This window comes from Microcaecilia unicolor, chromosome 4, assembly GCF_901765095.1.
Source record: "Microcaecilia unicolor chromosome 4, aMicUni1.1, whole genome shotgun sequence".
Lineage (NCBI taxonomy): Eukaryota > Metazoa > Chordata > Amphibia > Gymnophiona > Siphonopidae > Microcaecilia > Microcaecilia unicolor.
In genome coordinates, this window is record NC_044034.1 from 360,158,661 (window position 1) to 360,182,486 (window position 23,826).

The 23,826-nt window shown below is 43.0% G+C and overlaps 1 long non-coding RNA gene across 1 annotated transcript; it reads left to right on the forward strand.

The window, feature by feature from the left end:
* Positions 1-5,899: 5,899 nt before the first annotated feature.
* LOC115468411 lies at positions 5,900-23,618 on the forward strand. The gene is made up of 3 exons (XR_003941861.1): positions 5,900-5,972; positions 7,228-7,235; positions 23,607-23,618. It is a non-coding gene; the product is annotated as an uncharacterized LOC115468411 (long non-coding RNA).
* The last annotated feature ends 208 nt before the right edge of the window (positions 23,619-23,826 follow it).

Below are 23,826 nucleotides of genomic sequence, written 5' to 3' on the forward strand. Positions count from 1 at the left end.
TGGACTTTTCCTTTAGGAAGCCATCCAAACCTTTTTAAAACTCCGCTAAGCTAACCGCCTTTACCACATTCTCTGGCAACGAATTCCAGAGTTTAATTACACGTTGAGTGAAGAAATATTTTCTCCGATTCATTTTAAATTTACTACATTGTAGCTTCATTGCATGCCCCCTAGTCCTAGTATTTTTGGAAAGCGTGAACAGACGCTTCACATCTACCCGTTGAACTCCAATCATTATTTTATAGACCTCTATCATATCTCCCCTCAGCCGCCTTTTCTCCCACACCCACACTTCCGCAAGCCTTTTTTCAGCGTACCTTAGTAAAAGGACCCCCTGGTTATTCTCTTGTTTAGGGAGACGTGAATTAAAATAAAGGCCTGAATCCTCTAAGGCAAATCTATCTTTTGAGATGAAACTCCTACTAAATCCTTTTGCTTCTTCCCCATTCAGATGCCTTGTTATTATATTATTATTATTATTAGGATTTATTTACCGCCTTTTTGAAGGAGTTCACTCAAGGTGGTGTACAGTATGAATAGATCAAACATGAGCAATAGGCAATTACAGCAGTAAAAATATTCAACTAACAATACAAAATATGGCATGGTATACTACTTGCAATGTCAACATATGAAATAGGATATTATAATTTGTAGTGAAGGGTAAGGCAAAGTTGTAACATATAGATGGGTAAGAAAGTAGGAAGAATTAGAAAGTAAGATGACTGATTTGAAGAAAGTTGCACATGGAGGAGTGGATAAACATGTCCCGCTGCAGTATGTGCAGCCCGAGTCAATCCTTGTATGTGTGTGTGAGTGATAGTCCCTGTCTTCCTCTCTCTCAACTGAAAAACAAGAGTGAGGCTCAGTTCTGAATGGCAGTGTGCAGCATGTTCCACTGTTAAACATTCTTCAAATCAGTTTCAAATGAATCCCATTTACATTTAAAGCCTTATTAAACTTTCCTTAATGCAGAAATCTAATGGCCTGATTGATCCTGGATAATTCTGGATTTTATGCAGGCTGTAATATTGTAATAAAAAGGATTTTAGACATTGCTTTTATTTGTGATTAGAAGTAATTCTGTTTAACTTTGATTGTGTAAAAACAAGTTGGAATGTAGAAGATAAAACACAGTTCTAATTAATTTGGTATGTGAAGAGGGGGATGGCGCTTGTTTTTGAGTTCAGACTGGCCACCTGGACTTGGAAACATGTGACCACATTCCCACAGTATGGCTTGTTTACCTATTCTCAAGCATTCTGTAATTTTCCTTGGCTCTGAAAATAAGATTTAGCTTAATAAAAAGAGGGGGGGGGGACTTGTTGCAGCAGAGCTTTGAGGCTCATCTGTGGGTGGACGCATCGTGCAGAAAAGCCTGTTCCTGGTCATAAAGAGACTTCGAGCTTTCGCTGCAATGGGCCTCCCAGCTGATAAGGGCCTGAAATTCCTGACCAGTGATGTTGTATGTATAATATGTATATATCTGTCTTATAGCTTTCTTTTAGTAATATGATTTAATCATTGTATATATCTTAATCATTGTAGATTTTAGAACCTCTAATAAAGGTCTCATTTACCTAATACGAATCCAAAAGAATCCACAGTAATTTTTGAGTAGTCTGTGTTAGTGAAGCAGGCTATAAATCCATAGCAGTATAAATATATATGTAATATATCTTTTGGAGCAACTTCCTAATCAACCGAAGATAATGTCATATATGAGATTCCAGGAACAGAGAGGTCCTTTTGTCATATATTATCTGAGCTGGAAATTAATTTCTGCACAGAGTGCAGTTTACCTTTTTTCATTTGAAACCCAGCTGGAAATGCCTTTCAACGCCACACACTGTGATAGAAAGTGAAATGAAAGCACTATTGTACTATCCGGTGAAAAACAGTAATTCTTAATTTCCAAGGCAAAACTCATCAAGGCTAGAATGCCACTTTGGAGAAAAACCTATGAGGGCTTTTTAAAAAGAGAAATGCTTTTGGATCACCTTTGACGTATGAATCTGTAATGCTAGATCAGTTTGTAATAAGATTATGCTTATTTGGGATTTTGATTGAGGATTCTGAAACGGGCATTGAAACATGGTTACAGACGGAGTCAGAGTATATTTTATTGGCGTTACGTCCTCCGGGTTATAAAATTTTGAATGTGAATAGAGAGAGGAAAGGTGGAGGATTGGCCTTAATTTGTAAAGGTTTTTTTTTTTAGATATTCTGAAAGTGAACTCGTGCTACAAACCTGGTTTAGAAATTGTGTATTGCCATCTCAGGGGAGATAGGGCAAGCCAACCAGTAGGATTATTGTTGATTTATAGACCACCAGTTTGAAATTGCATGAATTTATTTCTGATGCTGATTTATCTTGTCCCTCATATTTTAATAGTGGGGGGAGTTAATTTGCACCTAGAGAATCAGTGGAAAGAGGATGTTGAGGATTTCTTGAGTTTTTAAAGGAATCTTTCTTTTCATATTCCTATTTTTTCCCCATCACAGGATAATGGCCACTCCTTGGATATAGTTTTAACAAATGATGATTATTTGCTTCTGTGACTGGCAATATATACTTTGGCCTAGTGGTTAGGGTGGTGGACTTTGGTCCTGAGGAACTGAGTTTGATTCCCGGCACAAGTATCTCCTTGTGACTCTGGGCAAGTTACTTAATCCTCCATTGCCCCATGTAAGCTGCATTGAGCCTGCCATGAGTGGGAAAGCGCAGGGTACAAATGTAACAAAAATAAAATAGATACTATTGGAGATTCTACATGGAATGTTGCTACTATTGGAGATTCTACATGGAATGTTGCTACTATTGAGATTCTGTTGCTACTATTGGAGATTCTACATGGAATGTTGCTATTCCACTAGCAACATTCCATGTAGAAGGCTGCGCAGGCTTCTGTTTCTGTGAGTCTGACGTCCTGCAGGACGTCAGACTCACAGAAGCAGAAGCCTGTGCGGCCACATTGGTGATCCGCAAGGGCCGACTTCTACATGGAATGTTGCTAGTGGAATAGCAACATTCCATGTAGAATCTCAAAGAGTAGCAATAGTGGAGGAGTGGCCTAGTGGTTAGGGTGGTGGACTTTGGTCCTGAGGAACTGAGTTTGATTCCCACTTCAGGCACAGGCAGCTCCTTGTGACTCTGGGCAAGTCACTCAATCCTCCATTGCCTGCTGCATTGAGCCTGCCATGAGTGGGAAAGCACGGGGTACAAATGTAACAAAAATAAAAAAATATATGTGTAATTTCACTTTGAATGCGTTGTTATCGCATATATCTCAGCAACTAGAAAAGAAAAACATTTTTAGTAGAAGTAAAATTGATTCCCAGGAGTTTTGGAATGAAGTACATTCATCCTTACAGTCAAAATTTTTAAATCTTTTGATAAGTCATGTTCTGATTGGTTAGAAAGAACTTCTTTAGCTTTAGATAAGGTAGCTCCATGTTGTGAAAGTAGAACAAGGTTGGAGAAAGTGACTTAGCTTTAAAAAGTCAATGAAGGAAGCAATTTTCACAATACAAATTTCATATTAAAAAGGCAGCAAGTATATCTGATCTCACTTGTCTCTTTGAACGGAGGAAAAGACTTCAGATGCTTGGCTTATCGGTGTAAGTTTTTCAACCAAAACTGCCAAGCGAACTTCCTCATCAATCACAAAAACAGTTCAGTAAATTTTATTTTTTGATTTTCTTTCTTAATTTTCTTGTTATTTTCATTCAATGCTTGCTCGCATAGTTTTAGGCGCTGGGATAAGCCTATTGTATATACAATAAGCCTATTGTATATACCGCACCTAAATCTAGGCACCGCCTATAGAATACGCTTAGACGGAAATGTTTTCCACGCAGATCTTGTAGGCGCCATATATAGAATCTACCGTAAGTGCATAAATGGTGACTAACTTAAGGCAGCAGCAGTTATGCCTGCTGAAAGCAGGTTTATTTATTTATTTGTTACATTTATATCCCACATTTTCCCACCTATTTGAAGTCTCAATGTGGCTTACAAAGTAACGTAAAGGCGTTTGCCAATTTCGGTTGATAACAAATTATCATCAAAAAGCAAGACAGTTTCCCTCTATTTTCTTGCTACAGAGGAAAAGGCTTCAGACGCTCAGTGAGTCGATCTTTTAAATTTATAGGCTCACTGACTCGTTTGGCGGTGCTTCGGTTTCTCTGCAAAGCTTAGCCTACCACGAGCATCCTCATTAGCCAAAAAACCTCTGCATAATTTTTTAACTTTTTAATCCTTAGTAATGTCACTTTACTTCATTTTACTTAAAAGGTACACTTATCTTCTGCTGCTTTCTCATACAGGACTCCCGGCACGCGACAGGATTGTGAAAAATTACAAGAGGACCTTACGAGACTGGGAGACTGGGCGGCTAAATGGCAGATGATGTTTAATGTGAGCAAGTGCAAGGTGATGCATGTGGGAAAAAAGAACCTGAATTATAGCTACGTCATGCAAGGTTCCACGTTAGGAGTTATGGACCAAGAAAGGGATCTGGGTGTCGTCGTCGATAACACACTGAAACCTTCTGCTCAGTGTGCTGCTGCGGCTAAGAAAGCGAATAGAATGTTGGGTATTATTAGGAAAGGTATGGAAAACAGGTGTGAGGATGTTATAATGCCATTGTATCGCTCCATGGTGCGACCGCACCTTGAGTATTGTGTTCAATTCTGGTTGCCGCATCTCAAGAAAGATATAGTAGAATTGGAAAAGGTGCAGCGAAGGGCGACTAAAATGATAGCGGGGATGGGACGACTTCCCTATGAAGAAAGACTAAGGAGGCTAGGGCTATACAGCTTGGAGAAGAGACGGCTGAGGGGAGACATGATAGAGGTATATAAAATAATGAGTGGAGTGGAACAGGTGGATGTGAAGCGTCTGTTCACGCTTTCCAAAAATACTAGGACTAGGGGGCATGCGATGAAACTACAGTATAGTAAATTTAAAACAAATCGGAGAAAATTTTTCTTCACCCAACGTGTAATTAAACTCTGGAATTCGTTGCCGGAGAAAGTGGTGAAGGCGGTTAGCTTAGCAGAGTTTAAAAAGGGGTTGGACGGATTCCTAAAGGACAAGTCCATAAACCGCTACTAAACGGACTTGGAAAAATCCAAAATTCCAGGAATAACATGTATAGAATGTTTGTACGTTTGGGAAGCTTGCCAGGTGCCCTTGGCCTGGATTGGCCGCTGTCGTGGACAGGATGCTGGGCTCGATGGACCCTTGGTCTTTTCCCAGTATGGCATTACTTATGTACTTATGTACAGCGAGCTCCCATTTCGCCAACAGCTTCTTAAGGAGCAGTACCGTCTATCTCTAAGAATATATATCAAGCAGATTATTATTATCCCAAAGAGGGTAGAGAAAATCATACACCAACTGCTAGGAAACTTACTTGAGATCTTCCTGTACTGAAAAGATGCAGCGTCCTGCCTTTCTAAAATGGCGGACGCTATTTATCATGACGCCATCAACGTCTATCCAGTCATATGCTCTTTACTATTTAAAGAGCTAAGTTATCAATTAGACTGGGAAAAACTAGAAAAAAAACTTTCCAGTCTACTCTTGTGTTTAGCCCTATGGGACTCAAAGCTTGTAGTCTATGTATCCATCTTTGTTCTTTACGGATAAGTAACTTGTCCCTATCTCCTCCTCGGCTAGACATAGGGACATGGTCTATCACTAAGCATTTGTAGTCCTCAAATTTATGGGCCTTATCTAATAGTATAGATAAGGCCCATAAATTTGAGGACTACAAATGCTTAGTGATAGACCATACTGTGTCTAACTAAAGAAGCTTCCATACGTGACACCTTTAAATTATGTTTATGATCTGTTAACCGCTGTTTGAGTTGGCGAGTAGTTTTTCCTACTATAGAGGGAAACTGTCTTGCTTTTTGATGATATTTTGGTGAAAAGTGTGAGCAAGCTCCATATTGAGTATTAGGTTGATAACAAATACAAGATTATGTTGAGGTCAGATGAGGTAGAAGTGAATCAGGCGTCATGGGGTTGAGGGGAAAGAGGAAAGTAAATTGACCAGTATGAACATTGATTATGTTGTGTTGCTGGATGTGAGGATTTATGTTGGATCGGTGGGATAAGCTTTTTCAAAGGGGTGGGTTTTTAATGATTTCCTGAAGTTTAGGTGGACATGTATTGTTTTCACTGCATATGGGCGTCCATTCCATAGTTGTGCACTTATGTAGGAGAAGTTAGATGCGTGAGTTGTTTTGTATTTTAGCCCTTTACAGTTTGGGTAATGGACATATGGTAACTGTACTACTGAGGAAGGGATCTGCTACCAGCATTGTTTGTCTGGTTATAACCAGACATGTCCTCTTTTGGAGGACATGGCCGGGCATCCGGGCGGGTTTTGCCAGCCTGCCTGATTGTCCGAATTGCGGACGAATGGGCAGGCTGGCGGGCGGATGGGCAGGCGGGCCTCAGGTGTCCTATCCCTCACTCCCTTTCTTAACCTTAGTGTGGTGCCCTGGTGGTCCAGTGACCTCTTCGGGGCAAGAAAAAGCCCCCGCTTTCCTGCCCGTCATTTCTGCAGATGATCTAGCTCCCAGAGCCGCTTCAAAATAGCTGCTGAGTTCAAGCGGCAGCCTCGTTAGACTTCTGCAGAAGTCTTGCAAGGTCACACTCTTGGAAGCCATTTGGAATCGGCGCCAGGAGCAACAGAGGCCTACAGCCGCGCTAGGCAGGAAAGAGGAGGCTCTTTCGAAGAGGTCACTAGACCACCAAGGCACCACACAGGCACAGGAGGGGAAAGGAGGGGTAGTGAATGGAGTCATGCCAGAGAATGTGGTAAAGGCGGTTAGCTTAGTGGAGTTTTAAAAAAGGCTTGGACGGCTTCCTAAAGGAAAAGTCCATAGACGGTTATTAAATGGACTTGGGGAAAATCCACTATTTCTGGGATAAGCAGTATAAAATGTTTTGTACATTTTGGGGATCTTACCGGGTATTTGTGACCTGGATTGTCCACTGTTGGAAACAGGATGCTGGGCTCGATGGACCTTTGGTCTTTCCCAGTATGGCAATACTTATGTACTTATGTTTACTGGCAGGATGAAACATCCCAGCCCGCTGAGAAACCTTATAGCAGCCCCAGAGAGAGAGAGAGAACTGCTGAAAAGGACTTTTTGTACAAATTTCTTCCAATTCAGAAGGCTCAACAGATCTACTGCCAGAGAGAGTTGTTAATGTACATAATTGATGAGAAAAGTTGTCCCTTGTTTTCCTGCTTCATCCAAGTTAAGTAAATTTTTTGATTAGAATTGCGCCTTCTGGTCCTATTAAGCTAGGCATCCTGTTATAAAATGTGGAAACTCATCATTTGTTGTTTATCTCGAGTGTATTGCATTGATATTTTTATTCTTAGCTCACCAATAAATATATTTAAAGATAAAAGGTGGAAGCTCATAAGAGGAGGTGGAGAAGGGGAAGGGAGTGAACCTTACAATTGCTGTGGGTGTCATTAATGTGGAAACTCATAATATGAGATGCACAACGGGCAGGGAGCACTCCTTGCAGTTACTGTGAGTGTCATTAACACACACTAACTGCTAATGTGGTCTATAAAATAATGAGTGGAGTGGAAAGGGTAGACGTGAAGCGTCTGTTTACTCTTTCCAAAAATTCCAGGACTAGGGGGCATGCGATGAAGCTACAAAGAAGTACATTTAAAATGAATCGGAGAAAAGGTTTCTTCACTCAACGTGTAATTAAACTCTGGAATTCGTTGCAAGAGTATGTGGTAAAGGCAGTTAGCTTAGCAGGGTTTTAAAATGGTTTGGATGGCTTCCTAAAGGAAAAGTCCATAGACCATTATTAAAATGGGGAAAATCCACTGCTTATTTCTGGGATAAACAGCATAAAATGTTTTGTACTTTTTGGGGATCTTACCAGGTATTTGTGACCTGGATTGGCCACTGCTGGAAACAGGATGCTGGGCTTGATGGACCTTTTGTCTGTCCCAGTATGGCAACACTTATGTACTTGGGATTCTGAATGGAATCTTGCTACTCTTTGGAATTCTACATGGAATGTTGCTATACTTTTAAATTCTGCATGGAATCTTGTTATTCTTTAGAATTCTAGAATCTTGCTACTCTTTGGGTTTCTGCCAGGTACTTGTGACCTGGATTGGCCACTGGTGGAAACAGGATGCTGGGCTCGATGGACCTTTGGTCTGTCCCAGTATGGCAATACTTATGTACTTATGTAATGTGGAACAGTTAACTACCCCTCTTCTAACTGCATTCCACGATAGTGGCCATGCCATTAACATACAGTAGCAACCTCTGTCCCACAATAGCAGCTCGGCTGCTTTCCCCAAAGGAATAAAGGAGTCGAGTAGATTTAAGCAGCAAGTGTGTGTGTAAATGCCAGTTTTCTAGTCATGTACATGTGTATGTGAATGCATAAGTGCATAAATGACAATAATCCAGCTATGCAGTATTCTAGTGATTCCCAAACCTGGTCCTTGAGGCACCCCAGCCAGTCAGGGTTTTAGGATATTCACAATGCATATTCATGAGAGAGATTTGCATGCAATGGAGGCAGTGCATGCAAATCTCTCTCATGAATATACATTGTGGATATCCTGAAAACCTGACTGGCTGGGGTGCCTCAAGGACCAGACTTGGGAACCACTGCACTATATGCTATAGTTGATGGTACGTACTTTGCAGATGGGGGTTCCAATGGGCAGAGTTTGGATGGAATACGAGTGGGTCGCACACTTGCATGCGTAAAATTATAGAATATATGCACATATCTTTCTCTATGGCTGGTGAAAACATACAAGCATATTTACATGGTTATGCTAGTTTTCTACTACTACTACTTATCATTTCTAAAGCGCTACTAGACGTACGCAGCGCTGTACACTTGAACATGAAGAGACAGTCCCTGCTTGACAGAGCTTACAATCTAATCAGAACAGACAAACAGGCCAGATAAGGGATAAGGACAAAGAGTAGCAAGATTCCGGAATCCCAAAGAGTAGCAAGATTCCAGAATCCCAGAGTAGCAAGATTCCAAAATCCCAAAGACTACTACTACTTATCATTTCTATAGCGCTACTAGACGTATGCAGCACTGTACACCTGAACATGAAGAGACAGTCCCTGCTCGACAGAACTTACAATCTAATTAGGACAGACAAACAGGACAAACAAGAGATAAGGGAATATTAAAGTCAGGATGATAAAATAAGAGTTCTGAACAAGTGACTAAGGGCTAGGAGTTAAAAGCAGTATCAAAAAGGTGGGCTTTTAGCTTAGATTTGAAGTTTTCAGCACCTAAACATAGATACCGTCTTAGACTTTTTCTCTATATGCCAGGAATGCTCTCCAGCATTTAGCATAGAGGTTTTATAGGTACTGCAAAGTCACCTTGTCATGTTTCAGGGTAGTGAGCCCTTGGGCCATGGTCGCAGGGCTGACTGTGGCAGACAGATCACCTCCAAAGCCTGCGCAGAGAGACAAAGGCAGGAAGCTGGTACGGCTGGGACTCTGGGGCTGGGCCAGGCAGGAACTCCAGAGCTGGACTACAGTGGGAATAGGCAGCAAGGTTTAAGCAGGAAACAGGAATGAGGCTTGGCTTCAGTTGGAACCAGGAACAAGGTTTAGCAGGAACTAGGAGCGCAGCTTGGCAGGAACCAGGAATAAGGTTTGGCTTAAGAAGGAAGCAGGAACACAGCTTGGCAGGAACCAGGAATAAGGCTTGGCTTAAGCAGGAACCAGGAACAAGGTTTAGCAGGAACTAGGAGCGCAGCTTGGCAGGAACCAGGAATAAGGTTTGGCTTAAGCAGGAAGCAGGAACACAGCTTGGCAGGAATCAGGAATAAGGCTTGGCTTAAGCAGGAACCAGGAACAAGGCTTGGCAGTGTAGGGCCAAAACCCTGCATAAAGCAGTACCATGAAGCACAGGACCCAAAGCAGTCTAAAGGCAAATCCCCAAACAAGTAAAGTCAGAAACACCACAGGACCACCCTTAGGATTCACCTCTGGGATTCAAAAGCAAAACCACGTACATGTAAGGACTGGATAAATGAATTAAAACAAAGTTTAAAGCAAATGTCCTTAATATGTAATACTTGATGCAATATTTACATAGCAAGCAGCCCGAGGCAATAGATTTAATTTCTACTGAACATAATTAACTTTGTCTGAACTTGGCAGCTAATAGTATTCTGAACTGGACAATATTGGCACATTGTGTTGCTGGACAAAACTTCTGCACGAAGGAAGCCCTTCTCTAATTATTCGATACCTTTCTGTGTAAAAGTAGTAATAAAAGGCAAGTACGTTTTTATAATATACCACTGCAATTCACAAACCAAAAGGAGCAAATTCCCACATGCCATCTTTTTCTTTAGATCTAGGCACAGGAACAAAAAAGATTTAAAATGCCCCCAGGTTTCAACTTAATTCATGTTTAATGTGGGATATAAATGTCATAAATAAGTAAATAGATAGAAACTCTAAATGTTGAACACCTGATTCTCTTAACATGATGTCTGTTTTAGTGGCCCTTTTACCAGGAGAAAAAAAATCTCTGCATGAAGCAAGGGTGTCCCTATAACCAGCCCCCCCCCCCCCCCCCCAAATAACACACTGATTACAATTTATAACAAATTACTACTCTACCTAGGAAACATTATTCTGTCATTATATTTCCTCTGTGTACATCCATAAGCTGCACAAACCGGCATGTTGTGAAAATATAAGAGAGATTAAATAAAAATGTCACGAACAATAAAGAACGACAACGTGGATGCAGCAGCTCGTAGATTAATTTGCTTTGAGTGTATGGTGATGACGGCAGCTTGAGGAAGGGGAAACAAACTCACCTTTCTACCTTCCCGACTCCATTCATCCACCTCCCCTCCGACCCTCGGTGCCCTCCCGGCACATCTCGAGACAGCCTGGTGGTCTCATGGCTTCTTCGGGGCAGGAAAGATCTTCACTCTTTTCTGCCCGGTACCGTGGTGCTGATCCTCTCCTCTCGGCTTCGCGGCAGTGGGCAGGAAATAGTGGGGATCTTTCCTGCTCCAAAGAAGCCACTAGACCACCAGGCTGCCTCGAGGTATGTGCCGGGAGGGCACCCTGCGCTCGGGGAAGGGAAGGCAGTTTCCGCAGGGATCCCACAGGATCTAGGTCCATCCCCACGGGATTCCTGCGGGCCCAGATCCATCCCCGTAAGATCCCCGCAGACATGGAGCCCTTCCGCTGAAAATGATAAAAGGGATGGAACGACTTCCCTATGAGGAAAGGCTAAGAAGGTTAGGGCTCTTCAGCTTGGAGAAAAGGCGGCTGAGGGGTGATATGATAGAAGTCTACAAGATAATGAACGGAGTAGAGCGGACAGATGTGAAGCGTTTGTTTACACTTTCAAACAATAATAGAACCAGGGGACACAAAATGAAGCTAGAATATGGTACATTTAAAACAAACAGGAGAAAGTTTTTCTTTATGCAGTGTGTAGTTGGACTCTGGAACTCGTTGCCGGAGAATGTGGTGGCGGTGGCTGGCCTTACGGAGTTTAAGGGGGGTTTGGACAGATTCCTGAAGGAAAAGTCCATTGAACATTATTAATTTTGGGGGGGCGGGGGGGGGGGGGGGGGTTGCCAGGTTCTTGAAGCCTGGATTGGCCGCTGTCAGAGACAGGATGCTGGGCTTGATGGACCCTTGGTCTTTTCCCAGTATGGCGGTGCTTATGTGCTTAGTAAAAGGGCCCCTTAGATAACAGTCTATTACTTAAATAGTAGTTTGCTGTGCTAATGGTTGTATCAGTAGCAATTGTAATTGGATGAAAATAGATAATAAAATGTTTTTGGAATTAAAAAAAATAAACCTTTTTATTACTGGGTGCAGTGCGGCTGCAGAGGGCTGGTTTAAAGATATGGAACAACAACTACTACTACTACTACTTAACATTTCTAGAGCGCTACTAGGGTTACGCAGCGCTGTACAATTTAACAAAGAGAGACAGTCCCTGCTCAAAAAGCTTACAATCTAATAGATAAGAGTGAGACAAATATAGGACAATCAAGCCATTGTGACATCACTGATGAGGTTGGCTCTTAGGCATTGGTGGAATGAGGCATTATGACATCACAATCTCAGCTCTGGATACCAGAGACTGAAACTCTTCACACTAAGGGGGGAAGTGGGCCAAGTATAGGACAGTCGAGCCATTGTGACATCACTGATGAGGTTGGCTCTTAGGCATTGGTGGAATGAGGCATTATGACATCACAATCTCAGCTCTGGTTAAATCACTGCTATATGTAATACTACTACTACTACTTAACATTTCTAGAGCGCTACTAGGGTTACGCAGCGCTGTACAATTTAACAAAGAGAGACAGTCCCTGCTCAAAGAGCTTACAATCTAATAGACAAGTGAACGGTCGGTCCGATAGGGGCAGTCAAATTGGGGCAGTCTGGATTCACTGAACGGTAAGGGTTAGGTGCCGAACGCAGCATTGAAGAGGTGGGCTTTAAGCAAAGACTTGAAGACGGGCAGGGAGGGGGCTTGGCGTAAGGGTTCAGAAAGGTTGTTCCAAGCATAGGGTGAGGCGAGGCAGAATGAGCGGAGCCTGGAGTTGGCGGTGGTGGAGAAGGGTACTGAGAGGAGGGATTTATGCTGTGAACGGAGGTTACGGGCGGGAACGTAAGGGAAGATGAGGGTAGAAAGATAGTGAGGGGCAGCAGACTGAGAAGCCAGAAGTACACTGTGAGTGACAACATCTGGAGACAGCTGAATTTGAAGACTGCAAATATGGGAGGAAAAAAAAACCCACATCTGGATTCCATCTCTGCAAGCCAGTTGGTTGAAAATCACCTGATCATCTATATGGTCCAGCTGTATCATAGCAATATAGTAAATGATAGCACAGTCCATCTGTGACTTTTTAGCTACCACCATGAACTTCATGTCGATCTTATGCATACTCAAAATGGACTAAAATGCTGACCACTGCCACCTCCAAAGGAGACCTATGTCAGGAAGCCTCAGAAATGATCTATTGATCTCTGAACTACTAGATGAATAGGGAGTTATTCCTTGGGATCCTCAGGAGCTTAACCTAGAATGGGTGGCAGAGATGGTGGTTGGGAGGCGGGGCTAGTGTGGGCAGACTTATACGGTCTGTGCCAGAGCCGGTGGTGGGTGGCAGGGATAGTGCTGGGCAGACTTATACGGTCTGTGCCAGAGCCGGTGGTTGGGAGGTGGGGCTGGTGGTTGGGAGGCGGGGATAGTGCTGGGCAGACTTATACGGTCTGTGCCCTGAAGAGCACAGGTACAAATCAAAGTAGGGTATACACAAAAAGTAGCACATATGAGTTATCTTGTTGGGCAGACTGGATGGACCGTGCAGGTCTTTTTCTGCCGTCATCTACTATGTTACTATGTCCAGTCCATCCGATATTCTCCAAGATCTAACTCCCGAGAGTTAGAACGAGCACGTCCTCTTCTTGTGTGGGGTAGAGGTGTGTTTTAGTTCCCTTAGCTCACCTTTCCTTAGCAGCTGCCAGAGGTAATGTGTCTCCTTTCTGCAGTCAGATGTAAATTCTGCTGAGACTTCATGTTATGGATCAAACTTGACATGACAGGTGGAAACTGTGAAAATGATGACTTCTGTTCCATGACCAGCAAATCCAGAAATGCCTAAGAATAGTCAGAATCAATTTTCATTTCACTAACGTTTTGTACTGACTTCTTGTTTTGCGGAAAAGCTTTTCAATGGATTGTGTTTCATTAAGTAAGGAATAACCTATTATAGCTCAGATGCTTGAATTCAAAGTGCCATCCCCTCTCTCTAGCGCATTTTGAGGAAGACAATAACAACTTCTGTAATTGTTTATTGATAGACTAGTAAAAAAGCCCCGTTTCTGATGCAAATGAACCGGGGGGGGGGGGGGGGGGGGGGCTAGCAAGGTTTTCTTCTGTGTGCATGTGGGAGTGTGTGTGTCCCTGCCCTCTGCCCTCGCTCCCTTCCCCTGTGCTGTGTGTCCCCTCCCCCCTCGGAGTCGAGTCCTTCAGTGTTAAGTTTCTTGCTCTGCTGTGTTTGTGTTACAGAGATAGTGAGGGCTTCTGCCCTCTCTCCCCTCCCCCCTCTGAGTCCGTTACAGAGAGAGCGATTTGATTTCGTGCTTTGCTGTGTTTTCCTTCACTGTTTGTGTTACAGAGAGAGCGAGGGCGGGGCAGACACTCATGGGGAAACCGGATATCTCTCCCCCTTCACACTTCCGGCTGGAGGCTTCATTTAGAACGTTGGTGGTGCCTTTTATATATAGAGATTTGTTTCTGTGTTCAACTTCTACCTCCACCATCCCCCATCCACCCACATGAACTTCTTAAAAGATAGACTGGCTGATATCCAGCCAGCGACAGTGAGCGTTATTCCTACGTATTCTATGCTGGGTCCTGTCCAAGCTTTGGCTTGAATATCTGGGGTTTTTTAAAGCTGGCTAACACATAGCTAGTTATGTCCATATTTATCCCCTCACCACATAAGCCAAACCGCTTAAAGATAGGACTGTGATTTATGCATTGCATTTTAAGTGGTTTTCTTATGCGGTCATAGGAGCCAACTTTTCAAAATTATTTTGGGTGCTAAACCCAATGAAAATAATCCCTCCATGGACACATGCAAAGAACTTTCTTAATATTGGGGGTGCTCAAGCACCCACAGCACCCCCAGAGTCGGCTCCAATGTATGTGGTGAGGGGCTGAATATTGGCAACTTTACCTCACTCCACCCCTGGACCCCCCACGAGTCAGCTGCTTTTGAATTCCACGCTAACTGGTCATTTTCAGCTGAAATAACCAGTTAAGTGCCATCGGATAGCTACAAACAAGCGATTTAACCAGTCGGCGGCTGTTTCCAGCCGGTTGAATCATTTTGAGTATCGTCCGGAGACTCTTTCTCGTCTGTGTGTGGAATTTCCCTCAAAACTCTGGCCATTGTTAGAAACAGGTAAAGAGTTCTAGGTGTCACTATCATTTTCTGAGGCTTTTTTTCCTTCCTATTTTATAAAGGTCATGCTGCTCATACAAGAATTTTTCAGTTGGTTAATAGGGTTTGGTTGATTATTATACCTAACTTACTTCACATGGGTTTGATTATTATAAGGCTCAGCAGTACAGAGAGGGCTTTGAAACACACAAAAAACAATAGAAGGCAAAAAAGCACCAAGAGCCTTCAAATCTGGAACAGGTCCTTTAATTGGTCATGTAAATCGATGCTGTACATCACTGACACGACACGGGCCCTGTTTCGGCACTCAATGCCTGCACCAGGGGTCGTGCAACATAAAGGTTCCAAAACGAACCAGCCCAAAATCAGGCTCCTAGCAATGATAATTGACCCGTAAAGGAGTCAATCTTCTAGCGGGCCAATGTTGGGTTGGTTCATTTTGGAACCTTTATGTTGCACGACCTCTGATGCAGGGATTGAATGCCGAAATGCAACCCGTGTCAAGTCAGTGATGTACAGCATCGATTTATACGAGTGATTAAAGGATCTGTTCCAGATTTGAAGGCTCTTGGTGCTTTTTTTTGGTTATTATAAGAAATGCCATATTGGGTCAGACCAAAGAGCCATCTACTCTAGATTCTATCTCCGACAGTGGCCAATCATGTCACAAGTGCCTGGAAGGATCCTAAAGATGGATCATTATGGAGCTAGTCTATGATTCCAAATCTGTATAAGTCACAGGGATTGTTGGCTGATTGATAGCTTCTGTCGTATACTGCGCTGCTCAAGCACTGTTCAGTCTTTTTTTAGTGTTCTTTACCGAGGTTTTGTCTGAGCTATTTGTGCTTGAGTGTTGCACCTGCTACCCTCAGATATCTGTACACACTTTCCAGCTCAATCTCTTTTAGACTACATCATCAGACAGAAAGTTGTTTGCACTTTTCCGTAATTGTCCATTAAGGAAGTGTATTACTTTGGTATTGCAGCCCTGCTCACTTGATCACCACAGACTGCTCACAGAATAAAATGCTACAGATTCTTTTGGATTCGTATTGGGTAAATGAAACTATTTATTAGTACTTAAAATGGAGAGTGTACAAGTCATTATTGTTACTGCATCACAGTGATTAAGAAATAAACACACTAATTGAGTACATTACTAAAGGAAGACTATAGAAAAGTAAAATAAGATTATATATATATATATATACACACACACATATATATATACACACTAGTAAAAAAAGCCCGTTTCCGTGAGTGATGAAACGGGCGCTAGCAAGGTATTTCTTTTCTGCAATGATTATGCTGAAAATGGTGGTTTTTTATAATTGTGTTGTGTTGGTAATGAATATTCATCATTTCTGTGTTATGTGCCATTTCATTTGTTATTGTTTGTTTTGTGGTAGTGTTGGGGAGGAGGGTGGGTGAGGGGGGCTGTGGCCGTTTGATGTGGTCTTGTGTTCACTTTGGATGGGCATTGGATTTTATCCCGTGGGTGGGGGGAGGGGGTTGTTGCGTGTGTGAGAAGGGCAGAGCCTGCACTGTTTTTTTTTGTTGTTGACGGCTTCGGTGGTAGGGGGCCTGGACCTTGTAGATGTAGGACGACTTTTGAACTGATGGGTTAAAGTGTGGGGGTCTGTAGGTGCAGAGGCGTTTACTGACGGGAGGCTGGAGATAATGTGCTTTCTTAACGGGGAGTCGGTTGGTAGTCGGTCGGGGAGGAGGTGGAGGGCGGCGTTCCGACATCGTAGAAGAGAGGGAGGGAGGAGTTGGAGGGCGGTGTTTCGAGTTTGTGAGGTTGTATTAGAGAGGGAGTTAGGCGGTTGCGTTTTGGGGAGTAGGGTGGGTGAGGGGGGCTGTGGCCGGTTGACGTGGTCTTTTGTTCACTTTGGATGGGCGTTGGATTTTATCCCATGGGTGGGGGGAAGGAGGTGGAGGGTGTGGGGGTTAACCTGGTGTTTCCGAAAGTGCTGATGCCCTTCTTCTTTGTTCATGTGAAGAATTTATTGCGCTGTTGGCGGGTTTTTTTTTAATATGTTGTAGGTGACGTTGACTCGCGCTGCTGTGCTGTGATTGGGCACAGTCGTTGGTGACGCTTCCGGGAGTGGGAGACATGTCAGGAGATGGATACAGGAGCACGAACGCTTCAAGGTTTTTGTCCACGCAGCCAGCTTCAGAACGTTGGAGGTGCTTTTTATTATATAGGAGATATATATATATATATACACATACATACAACATCAGCTGGGGGGCCCGTTGCAGCGAAAGCCCGAAGTCTCCATATGAACAGGAACAAGTCTTTTCTGCACAATGCATCCATCCACAGAATGAGCCCTAAGGCTCTGCTGCAAAAAGCCCCCTTTTTGTTAAGCTAAAACTTATCCAGGAATGTACATGAGGTTTCAGTCATATGCTCTCAGTTCAGGTAAACAAACCACTGGCCAGGTGGCTTATCTCCCGAACCTCAAGCATACCCCGCCTCCCTCCTGCACAAGCTGGCTTCAGAGGTATTCCAACCTGTTCTTGAGATGTGCCTTATCTCATACATTGTTCTTGAGATGTGCCTTACATTCCAGCCTGTTCTTTGAGATATACCAGGAAAGTCACTTTTGGTCAAAGACAGGGGATTTTAAAAATGTATTATCGATTAAAGCAGGACTGAAAAGCAATTTTTAATATTTTCCATCATAGGAAGGTTGCCTTAGCACATTTGGCCACTCTCTCAGCAGTGTGACAGGACTTAGTGCTCTTCTGTTAGGATTATCAGTATGATTTGAAGCTATCAAATGCTGTACAGGGCTGCTTCCAATCTCTGAATAATTTATAGTAACAATACACAAAATGCTGCCCTTTTACAGCATCTGCTAGTATAAGCTGGCTGGCACTTGCCAACTCATGTTTATCCTTTTGTGGAAAAGAATGTGAAAAAACATTATACTCAGGGAAACCACTTGGTACTAATGAAAAGACAATAACATTGTAGCTATGCTCTGCAAGGGCTGACATGTATCATAATTACAGCAGGGCTTCTATTTTTAGGTGTTTATAAATTGTAAAATCATAAGAACATAAGAATAGCCATACTGGGTTAGACCAATGGTCCATCTAGCCCAGTACCCTGCTTCCAACAATGGCCAATCCAGGTCACAAAGTACCTGGCAGAAACCCAAATGGTAGCAGCATTCCACGTAGAACCCTAAAGAGTACAACATTCCATGTAGAATCTCAAATAGTAGCAGCAATCCATGTAGAACCCCCAAAGAGTAGCAACATTCCAAGTAGAATTCCAAAGAGTAGCAACATTCCAAGTAGAATCTCAAACATTCCATGCTACCAATCCCAGGGCAAGCAGTGGTGTTTATTGGTGTTTCCAGACCCCAGGTACTATTGCTGGTATCTTTTCCTCTGGAATCAAATGTGTACATTTGTGTCACTTGGGAGCAGTCAACCAAAAAGGCACAAAAAACTAAGAAGATGCAACAGGATAAGCCAGAGGTGGGTGAGAGAGAAGTAGGGAAAGAGGTATTTTTCCACTGTTTATCCTATTTCAGGGGCTCTTTTACTAAAGGGTGTTAAGCCCTTAACATTCAGTTAGTGCGTGGTAACAGGCTAGGGTTACCATATTTTGTCCTCCAAAAAGGAGGACACATGCCTCGCCCCCACCACACACCCACCACGCCCCCTTTCACACCCCACTCTGCCCCTGTCACATTTTCCTCTCCCCCTGTCACACACCCCGTCACTCCACCTCCCCGTCACCCCCCTCCCCTTACCTTACTACTGCCCTGGTGGTCTAGTGACCTCTTTGGGGCAGGAAAGAGCCCCCTTTTTCATGCCCGGAATGCTGCCCTGCATGCATCCTTCCTGTTCCTGATCTCGGTGCCAATTAAAATTGGCCACCAAGAGTTGAAGTCTCGCGAGGTCACTTCCACTCTCGGTGGCCATTTTGAATCGGCGCCGAGATCAGGAACAGGAAGGATGCATGCAGGGAAGCACTCCGGGCAGGAAAGATGCGGAAGAGATCACTAGACCACCAGGGCAGTAGTAAGGGGAGGGGAGGCTAGCAATCTGCCCGTTTGTCTGGATTTCTGGACAAACAGGCAGGCTGGTGGGCGGGCCATCCTAGGCCACATGACACACCCCTTCTTAAAAAATATTTTTTTAAAAATAGGTAACGCAAGGGTTGCCATGTATAAATAGACAAAATACTGTAAAATGTTTTAACACATTCTGCAGTAGCCTGTTATAGGGTTACCATATGTCCGGATTTACCCGGACATGTCCTCTTTTTGAGGATTAGTGCATGCTACAACTACTACTAATCATCTCTATAGCGTTACTAGATGTACGCCGCACTGTACACATTATATGCAGGTACTTTCTCTGTCAAAAGTAATAAATATAGGATGTAGAAGTATACAATCACAAGATCTAATGTAAATTGCTTCCACTAACTGAAAATGCATTCTATACAAGTACTCTTGTCAAAGGAAAAATGGCCTCACAGAGCTCCTGGATCAGTACGATCTATTGGAGCTTAAACGGACCAAATATGATCCTCTGTTTATCATCGGCCATAAAAAACCTTTGATCCATTTTTGGTCCGTTTAAGCTACAATAGATCGTACTGATCCAGGAGCTCTGTGAGGCCATTTTTCCTTTGACAAAAGTACGTGTATAGTGTGCATTTTTAGTTAGTGGAAGCAATTTACATTAGATCTGGTACTTTCTCTGTCCCCAGAGAGATCACAATCTAGTTTTTGTACCTGGGGCAATGGAGTGTTAAATAACTTGCCCAAGGTCACGAGAACTGCAATAGAATTTGAACCCAGGTTGCTAGGATCAAAATCCACTGCACTAACCATTAGGCTACTCCTCCATTGATAACTGAGAAATGCAGGGTTAACACAGGAACACTTAGCGCCAGCTACATAGGAAGTAATAAGTGCTCCCATGTTAATTTTTTGCAAGGTACTGCACACTAATAGCACCTCACTTCTCATCTCTATGGTACACACCAAGGAGGTTTGATTAACAGTAGACGGTAGGAGCGTGCTTGGCTCAATATATGGTCTGAAGCCAGTAGGCAGAACTTGTTGCCTCAATCAGGGGCGTATCTGGACTTCTGCAGGAGGGGTGGCCGGAGCCAGAGTGAGGAGGCACATTTTAGCCCCCCCCCCCGGCGCCACCGGACCCCCCCCGCCATTGCTGGACCCCCCGCCACCAAATTTGACCCCCCCCATTGCCGACGACCCTTTCCACCCCCTCCCACCGCCAACCCTCCCCCGCCGCCATCGCCGGCGCCAACCCTCCCCCGCCACCAACCCAACCCCCACCAGCCAAGGTCCTTCCGTTGCAAAGCTGGCGGGGGACCCCAACCTCCACAAGCAGAGGTCCTTCCGTTGCAAAGCTGGTGGGGGACCCCAACCCCCACCAGCCGAGGTCTTCTCTTCCGTTGCAGCAAAGCTTCCTTCAGTTTCAAATTCTGAGTCTGACATCCTGCACGTTGTACGTGCAGGACGTCAGACTCAGAACAGGAAGCTTTGCTGCAACGGAAGAGAGGACCTCGGCTTTTCTTACATGAGCACGCAGTTGTGGAATGCACTTCCAAAACACCTAAAAACAATTAACGAAATAACTAACTTTTGCAAATCATTGAAAACCTATCTCTTCACCAAAGCTTACCACGAAAACCCATAACTAACTACAACACACCACCACGCTTCCCTGATTACGAATGTCTTTTTTTCTACAACTGTTTGATTAGATCGACATGTTAAGCTTACTATTCTTGTCATCTTTATAACACCAATTGTATTTCTTTACCCTGAAATGGTGTTGCCATTACAGGTATTTGTAAGCCACATTGAGCCTGCAAATAGGTGGGAAAATGTGAGATACAAGTGCAATAAATAAATAAAATAAAATAAAATAAAATAAATAAATAAACCAAAAGAATGAAGAAACACATTAAATAAACTTAGAGATACCCCCCAGGAGACCTGCCAAGGGATAGAGAAAGCATTACCATCTTCACTGTGTAAGATCTTTAACCAGAACCTCCTTAAAGAAATTTTACATAGTTGCAGAGATCCCTAGTTCACTTACCCTTAGTAATAAGAGATCCTGATTTAAAATATCAAAAGACTGCAGACAAGTCCAATTGAGTCAAGATCACTTGATTTCACTACTGTCATAGACTAAACTCAAGGGTCCTTCTGCTAAAGCATGTTAAACACTTAGGACCAAATTCTATCTATGGTGTCTAAAAAAAATCAGTGTCAGAAAACAAGGCATTTAGCACTATTTTATAAACCTTGCCTAAAATTAGGCGTGGTTTATAGAATACACGTAGTGCCTGTTCCCACGACTAAATTTGGTCGTGGCCATTTACACTTTACCGGGTGCTTATATTCCACTCACACCTCGAGAGGTTTGGAGTGGATTACAGAGTAAAGAGAATTCAACAAGATTGCACTGGGAAAATAAGTTTCATGGATTATAGAGCAGGTTAAATGTGGAACTGCATTTTAGTACGAGACCCTCTGATATTATTTTATAGCTACAAATTTACATCAGAACCTCCAAAGGGCTTTAAGGAGTTTATTAAACTGGTTATGCTCTTTGGACTCACCTCAATTCTGCAGGCCTGGTTGACCTCAGAGAGACCTTCAGCACAGGTCTGGAGGTCGCAGTTAATACACCAGATGAGACTAGACCGGTGTAGTATCACCGATTTTCAGAGTGACCCGGGCCGCAAGTTTTGTACATTGTGGGAGCCACTGTGGACTACCCTTCCCTCAGCTGGCAGAAGCTATTTGTTGAATTTTTAAGCAGGATGCTGGTCCACAATGGTTGGTGAGTGGGGAAGCGAAAAGGAAGAGGGGGGGCTAAGAGGGTGGATGTCACAAGCGCCACGGAGATGAGGGGATAGGATGATGAGAATTGGGTGAATTAAGGTACACGATATCCTTGTACTAGGTATCTCTGATGCTAAACAGCAATGGGAACTGTGTGGGTCATCAAGTGCACCGGTATCTGTGTGTCAGTATGGCTAATACATGTAATTGAATAAGTAACGGGAAGAGAAGGAGGGGGGATAGGGAGGTAGGGAGGAATTGCCTCAAATTGGCTAATGATGGTTATCATATGGTTTCATTTTGTGTGTTCTGATGATTAACATAAGGTACAGGCTAGGAGTTTGAATAGCCTTAATTCTGTTTGTCAAAGGGGGGGGGGGGGTTAAGAAATATGAAAATCGATGACAGTAGGAGTGCAGTATTTTCGTGTTGTTATTCTGTTTAATGTGATATTGCACCAATGTTATGGTTACGAACTGGATTGTACTTTTGATCTGTCATCAATAAAACCGTTGAAACATAGAGCAGGTTAGCAGGTAGATAAATCAGTCTAATACAAAAAAGCATTGAAAAAGGACTTCAGTTTGACATTAGATGTATTGAAAAAGTCATGTTGGGGAGCCAGATTTACGAGGAGTTTGGTAAGACGTATTTCTTGAATAGAACAAATTTTAAGGCTTTACTGGATTGAGTGTAGCAGTTGATGTTGAGCTTTGGTGTCATGAGGGCGTTTCAGAGCTTGGAGGCTTGGTAAGAGAATAGGCTTGAGAAAAGTCTCGAGTCGAAATTCCTTGAAGGATGGGAAGGATTATTTTATAGAGTTTCTTGTCCCATAGTTCGAGTGTAGATTTGGGATTAGAGAGAACATGTATTGGGGAGCATAGCCGTGAAAGATTTTAAAGACAAAACAACAGAGTGTAAACATAATTCTGGCCTCTACCGGTTGCCAGTGTAGCTGGGCATATAGGTGAGAGACCCTGTTGAATTTTTTTCAGATCGTAGATTATTCTTACGGCTGTGTTTTGTGTTGACTGTAGTTTGTGTATTAAGTTTTTATTATAGTTTAAGTAGATTATATTGCAATAGTCTAGCTTAGTTAGAATTAGAGCCTGCACCGTGAGTCTGAAGTGTTCTTGTGTAAAATATTTCCGTATTCATCTAAGGTTATGCAGTCGGAAGAAGCAAGACTTGACTGTCCTAGTCACCTGTGTTTCTCAGGATAAGTTTTGATCTATTGCAAAGCCTAGAATTTTGAGGGAGGGTTCTAGTTTGTAGGGTAAACCATTCACTATGAAGGAACCGTTTTGTCCGGTGCTTGTGTTATGGCCTGTCAGTAGGAATTTTTGTTTTATCACAGTTCAGTTTTAATTGGTTCATTGCCATCCAGTTTGTGATTAGGGAGATGCAGTCCTCTATGGTTTAAATATGCTTAATTTAGGCTTAGATCAGGCGTAGTCTATAATTCTGCTTGCAATTTTTAGGAATGCCCATAACCTGCCCTTGCTCCTCCCATGGCCATGTCCCTTTTTGAGATGTGAAGTGTTTTTTTATTGGTTTTAGTACAATGTATACAGTACATAACAATAAACCAGAAATAATAAAAAAAAGTATTATGGGTCATAATGTGCCAAGGAATTATAAGATTGTAATTAAAGTTACAATTCTAGGATGACTAATTGTAATCATTTATGTAACTTCGTGTGTAATGGAAGCAAGATAGGAAGCAATTGGAGACCATACAATATTTGTTTTAATTACTGGTCCTGTGAAAGTGGCGGAGGCCAATTCTAGCTTGTGATACATTAGAACGGATTTGCCACCAGAAGTGTTCATTTAGCATTGATGAGGTTTTCCAATTATTTAGAGTCGTACCAGGGGCGTATCTGGACTCGGGGGGTAGGGGGGGCCAGAGCCAGAGGGAGGGGGCACATTTTAGCCCC